The 6836-nt window shown below is 38.4% G+C and overlaps 1 non-coding gene across 1 annotated transcript; it reads left to right on the forward strand.

Annotated features, from left to right (window-relative positions):
- The first annotated feature begins 6374 nt into the window (after positions 1-6374).
- TRNAA-AGC (transfer RNA alanine (anticodon AGC)) lies at positions 6375-6447 on the forward strand. The gene has a single exon. It is a non-coding gene; the product is annotated as a tRNA-Ala (tRNA).
- Positions 6448-6836: the final 389 nt, after the last annotated feature.

The following is a 6836-nucleotide window of genomic DNA, read 5'->3' on the forward strand; positions in this document are numbered from 1 at the left end:
TTGTCTTATTCCCCCCTCCCCCGCCCCGTCTCTAGAACTAGAGTCCTGACTTTAACTGTGTAGCATTTGACTAGCTGGACCAGTTCTCCTAAGACTGGATCGATCTTCTGTTTGGGGGGGAGGTTCTTAACTTACATTTATTGACCTCTTATAAATCAGTGATTTCTTGCTTGACCATCCAGTGTGCAGCCATCTTCTGGTTACTCCACCCTGCCTTCTTGAGAACCATGCTGCTAACTCCAGAACCTCTGTTGTGAGAGCTGGGTCCTGAAACACTGTGTCTTGACCACACGGGTCTCCTCTCTGGAACAGTCTGGGAGCCTGTTCCCTAGACCCCCTCCTTCTTGTTTGGGTCTCAGTCTTGTCCTTATTCCCCTCTTCCCCACTTCTCCACCTCCCTTCTGGCACACTGTAGCTTTTCAACCATCTGTTGAATATTTAGACAATCATTTGATTTGATAAACTATAAACACACTAACATTCATTTATTATAAAGAATCTGATTTTAACTGCCACCAAATTTTAACTTCCAGACTTGATTGGAACACAATTTTAAATCCCTGTCTGAGGCTCAGATTTATTTCACTGAAATTATGTTGGTTTCATCAGCCTATCTGAAGTAAGAATCTTCTTTTCAGTATTGAATTAAAAACAATGATAGAACTTACGTGTATTCCTCACACTGATCAACGTATCTTTCCCTGCACTTTCGTCCGGTCAGAAGTGAGTTTTGTCTCATTTTTTCCTCTCTAGCTTGGATTAAAAACTGATTTTTTACTGGTAAATTCAATTTTACAAAACCTTAGTTCTATAGAGAATTGAAGCTATTCTCAGACAACCTGAGACTCTTTACAAAACCACCTTTGACTATTCCATGGTAATATTTTAAGAGAGAAATACAATTTCTTTACATTTTACTCCCAAAGGTATTTGCTTCAAAAGTGAAGTCACCCTTGTAATGCCTGGAAATAAGAAAAAGCTCTGAGAAGACTGTGCCATGTTCTCTGATCCCCAGAGTCTTTAATATAAAAGTGTTTTCATTTATGTACCATTTTATGCATTAAAAGATATTTCCACATTTTTTTTTAATAGCAGCCTGGCAAAATAAAAGAGCATGAATTTTGGAGTTGGGCAACCTTAGTCTTATATCCTGACTAGCATTCTCCTGTCTGTGTGGCCTTGGTCAACTTGCTCAATCTGTCTGAGCTCACTTCCTCATTTCAAAAATAGGGGTGGGGTGATGCTACTTATTTAGGGAAGTTGGGAGGATTAAATCACGTGATGTATGTACTGTGCCTGGCACTTCATAGGCTTTCTGTATATCCTGATTTGCAGCCTTGGAAGACTGAGAGGAGCTGGACTAATGACCAACATATATAACTTGCAAGGGTTTTTCATATGTGTAATGGATAAGTATTTCCTTCTCACATATCAATCAGTACAGGAAATGTTATTTTGGTTTAATTTTCTAATTCATATAAAATCTATTTGTGTGCCCTGACTCTCTAAGGAGGTGAGAAATGAAATCTCAGTCATGTTTTAATTCAGTGCCTTCTTACTCGTTGGATTCCAAATTTTGAGGTGGAGAAAAGGATACTTACGTGTATATAGAAAGATGTGGGAGGTGGAATGGCCCTCTCTCTTCTTATAGCTCCTTTTTCTGAAAAAGTTACTTTCCGTTTTTCTCTCCACCACCTACCAAGTCCTGATGCTCTCTGCAAGCTCAGAAGCACATTCCCCAGAATCCTGGACCACAGGCTTGGACCTAAAGACCTTACTGACCAGTTCCTGGCCTCCGTGGGTTCCCACAAGGCATTACCATCAGATTTATTCCCTGCGTTCATGGTGTCTTCCCAAACCCCTGGACCCTAAGCTGACTGAGGAAACTTCTCTTTCACTTGACTCCTTTCCCATCACCAGCCTATATCCTTGTTCACTCCCAGTATCTTCACCTCAGATTTAACCTGTGGGGAAGTTGATGCTTTATGCACAGCAGATTTTACTTTCAAATCTCTGGTTCTTTGAGGCAGTGAGCCCCGAGGCAGAGTATCAAGTCCTTTGAGAAGGTGTTCATTTATTCGTTGGTCTCAAAACATCCAACATGAACATACTTGATGTCTCTCCAGGCCTTCTTAGGACTAATTTCACCATGGCTTACACCCCTCTTCTGATTAGTCACCACCAGCAACCTAGCTGCCCACGACATCCATCACCAGGACTCACTGCTATGTCCTTCCCTTTTCCATCTGTCTCCATTGTCTCACCCAGTCTTCTGCCTCTCACAGGCTTCCTAAACCTCCTGCTGTGCCTTCTGCCACTAGAAGAATTCCCTTCACCCTGCTGCCATTTTTGCCCACCCCCATCCCCTTCATCTTCTTTTTCTGACGGAAGCCTAGCTTTCCCATTGATGCCGCTTACTCAACCCTTTTAAGTGGAGAATGTGTTTTCTTCCAAACATTCTTACCTCAGGACCTAGAAGTGGGCTAAACAATTTGCTTTTTATTCCTCTTTTTTTTTTTCTTCTTGATTTCAAAAAAATAAAGTCCATCAAATATCATCCAGTTTTAAGTTGTCAACCAGAACCTCATCATTCCAGTCCAGGGGCCTGGGGAACAATGGTGCTGCCGGCAAGGGGGCCTCAGCACCTATCTCAGTGGTGGGAGAAGGAAAAGCTTTTGCTCTTAGGTTGTTATAGGGGCAGAGCCTGCATTTAGACTGAGAAGTGGTATCATGTCAAAATGATACCTGGCAACCAGAATGATTCTTTTTTTTTAGTAAAAAATGAAGCAAATAGGTTTCTATGAGCTTTTTTTTTTTTTTAATCACCTCTGGAATCCTCTTCTTAGATTAAAAAATATTACATTTTCCATAAATTTACTTTTTGTTAACTACCTATGAATGTTCATAGATGAACAAAGCAAACAAAAGGAACAAAGGGACAAAGCAGGAGAAGAAGATAAGCAAAGGAAACAAATGATGGTCTCCTATGTCCCACTTTGAATAGAGGACCATGGGGAGGTCTTGTACTAAGGGGTATATTACCAAGAGTAATTGCTATATGCTGCATATATATTTTGCTGAATGTTATTTAAACACAAATGCCACGTGCCCTTTTTAAAAAACTGAGCTTGCAGTCTTGCAGCAAAATAATAATTTCCAAAATGCAATTTTAATAGCAGTTCTGTTTTCTCAGTTGAAAATTTAAAAATAAGAGAAGTATTTATTGGTCATTGTTTGGTGTTTGGATAAACTACAAAGACATGATTTACCTTGTCCTGTTCTGAGAGGTCATGGTTTTGATGGATCGATTATTTTCAAGACATTCCCCAACAGACACTGGCTTAAGATCTCAGCCTGGATCAGAGGAACAAGGAGCACGCTTTGCCACCAGATGGAAGCCTGCGGTAATCAGTGAAGTCAGGTTCCTGTCACCAAGCGCATGTCACCCAGATAATGAAAGCCCCTTTTGTACACTGTGCACCATTTCCAGAAAGCATTAGTTAAAATTGACTAATCTTTGCTCTACATGTATGCCCTCAACCTGATTATGTTATTTTCTTGGAAGAAGATGAGGTGCTAGGATCAAAATATTAGACTCAAAATGAGATGTTTTCCATATTCATAATCCTTAGGTCATTGCCATATTCAGAACTATATTAGATAATAAAATTTAACAAGTCCATTTTCATCCTGAGCTGCTCAGTTTTAGTAACTGTTGAATTTCACACCACCACCCCTATCCCTGCACCAACTGCCTACAGGAAACACAGAAACTTAATTATCCACAGACCAAATATTTGCATCCTCTGGAAACCAGAATATTCCAAAACTTAAGAACTTAGCAAATATTTTCCCTAAAGCCAGAATTTGAATTTAGTTGTGGGTTGCATTTAAAAATAGCAGCGTAACCTTTTCAAACTGCAATTGGAATCTTACCTTTTTTGAGGTCTGAGCATAGGTTATGAGTTCTTCCTTTTTAAAATGTTTATTCTCTGCCGAATTTTGCTCTTTCTTCCTTCATGTGGTATAAAATATCAACTTACAAACTGGTAAGCCTCTACACATACTATTTTCTTTTGGCATATGAGTAATTTCTATACCGTGTGGATGTATTTGTAAAAGGCCACCCAGTAAGGTTGTTCTGTGTAGAAGGATCTTGTTTCAGTGTCCCTATGAGATTTTATTTTCTGTTGCTTCATCTGCTGTTCTCTGCAAAAGGTGTACTTGAGTAGCACCTCATTTGGTGTAAATAAGTTGCTTTGCTTTCCAGAGGCTGACTTCTTTAGGGAGCTATAAACTGCCGTATGCAAATGCTTTGGGAAACCTGAAGTGCTATGAAACATTATTATTATTTTCTTATGGCTTATAGATGACTTGCATTTTAAGAAACCCCTTTGGAAGGTCCTCTAAGTCATTAGCATCATGGAAACAACTCTGCTTGGTCGAGACTTTCCAATCTGGTTTCTAATCTATCAAAACAAAGCTGTTCAAGATGGTTTCCACCTCTAAGAGTGGCAGAAGCTGGAGTCCTTTCTATGCTTTTCCAATGGTCAGTCCATTTCAGAACAGTGTTGTGAAAAAGGCATGAGATTAAGGAACAGAAGATGGAGTGTCTGCTCTGTCGTGTTCTCCTGTGTAACTCTAGGCAGGTCCTTGAGCCTGTCTGGGACTCAGTTTCCATATCTGTAAAATGAGACTATATATATTTACTTTACCTAGTTTGGGAATTAAAAATAATCATGGATTTCAGAGTGTTACTGAAAGGTAGTTATTACTAAGACTTATTTATTGGTGTATTGTTTCTTATCAAAGTCACGCACCCAAACTGCACTGTTCTAAAATTACTTTCACTAAACTGCATTGTAATATTATTCCATTAGCCAAATTTGAGAGATAAGAAAATCAAAACGTTGCTTTCTTGTAAAAAAGTAATTGAGAAAAGTGTTTATACCTCATATAGAGTCCTTTTTTGAGGATCTAGAGATGTGACACATTTTTTCCAGAGTATCTGGGTTTCTTTTAAACCTGGCTTTCTATTTTTATTTTTTAAGTCATATAACTGATGGTGTTTTCCTCTTCACACTAGCTTCTAGGGATCTGAGTTAAATCCATGGTTTATATCTAGCAAAGTATGTATGACTTTATGATGTGTATTTTAATCTCATCACTGTCTTCAACTATTTTTGGCTATATTTTCCTTTTCTTCATACTTTCCTCTCTTTACCCTCTTCACATGCTACACATATTTTGAAAACAATATAAATTTTGGAATGAGGTGATATATAAATATAAAAAATAACATCTTCTATAAGATAATTGAAATAAATTGTAAAATTTGCTAGCACTTACTATGTGCTAAGCCCTACTTAATGAGCACTATCTAAATAGTTTCTAATTTATTCTTTGCCATGAAAAAGGTGTTGTTACCTATATTTTACAACTGGAGAAACTGAGGCTTAAAAAGTTTAATTCACTCCTCCAATGGCTTTCCACTGATAAATGGAAGGCGCCAAATACCAACACTGGTTCATCTGACTCCAAAATTCATGCTGATTAGTCATTATACTATACTGCCTCTTAATCCTAATTATAATAATACAACAAATGACATTATTATAATTGTTGTATAATTGTCAAAGGCTTTTGATGTAGTAAATGTTTAATCTTTATCAAGAGCATACACAATTTAAAAAACATTAGGTGTTTTAAGACTATTATTCATGTCTTTGCTTGAAACTTTAATAGAGCAAATCTTTTGTCACATCTTTATTTTGCTGCCACAAATAATATCGAGGTCTGTCTCCATATGTGACTTGGTATGATACCCAAGAGAAGTGCATGCCTCTTAATGACATATGGAGAGACACATCCAGCAATCCCTTTTTAGAATGTAGCAAATACTTCTTGGCACTTTCTAGCCATCTTCTGTCACACCTTGTCCTTTTAAGTTGTACTTCAAGCGTCTTTGCTACTCTCTTTCTTTTCAAGACCTTCAAATGTCATTATCCATTGTCATATCTTTCTGCTTAGATTTGTTTCAGTGAAAATGTTCTGTCTAATCTCCTTTCCTTTTGGTCCACGGTAACCTTCCTTACGTGGTCTGTTTCTTTCCAACTTCGTAGATGTGGATTGTAAAAAAAAAGTTGGGAAAATGTAGGCTACACATGGTTAATAAAAAATGATTAACAGCAGGATCCTGGCTATGGTAGTGGGGAGATAAAGGTTTGACACCTCAAAAAGGAAAGCATCATGGAGTTAATGACTTCTGAACTGGGTTCATGTTGAGGGGAGTGAGCATCTTGAAGGTGGCTCAAGACCTGAAAGGCTCCCCCACTCCGCCCCCAGCAAATCCATATAAAAACCCTCCTACGGGGGGAGGGTATAGCTCAGTGGTAGAGCATGTGCTTAGCATGCACAAGGTCCTAGGTTCAATCCCTAGTACCTCCATTAAAAAAAATAAAAATTAAAAAAAAAAAAACCCTCCTGCAGCCACAGAGCAGGTGTTTCTCAGAAGAGAAAAGAGTGATGTTCACAGAGTCTAGAAGATGCAGCCAATTAGGGAAGTCATTCCTAGAAAAATTGGTAACTGAGGCAGTCATTTGTAAGAGAATTGAAGGAGACAAGATTGCCATCATTTTAGCTTTTGAACAGATCTGTGTAGTAACCAATTGGGCTGGAAACAGCTGGAGCTATAAGCATTAATTCATAAAAACTCTTACAGTGATCAGTTTGAACATTATCTTCAGAGAGAATGAAATGCCTTTGCAACTGTGCTATTTTACCCGTGCATTTCACATGGGATGAGGATCAAGATGGAACACAAAAGAGGGTCTGCC

This window comes from Camelus bactrianus, chromosome 25, assembly GCF_048773025.1.
Source record: "Camelus bactrianus isolate YW-2024 breed Bactrian camel chromosome 25, ASM4877302v1, whole genome shotgun sequence".
NCBI lineage: Eukaryota > Metazoa > Chordata > Mammalia > Artiodactyla > Camelidae > Camelus > Camelus bactrianus.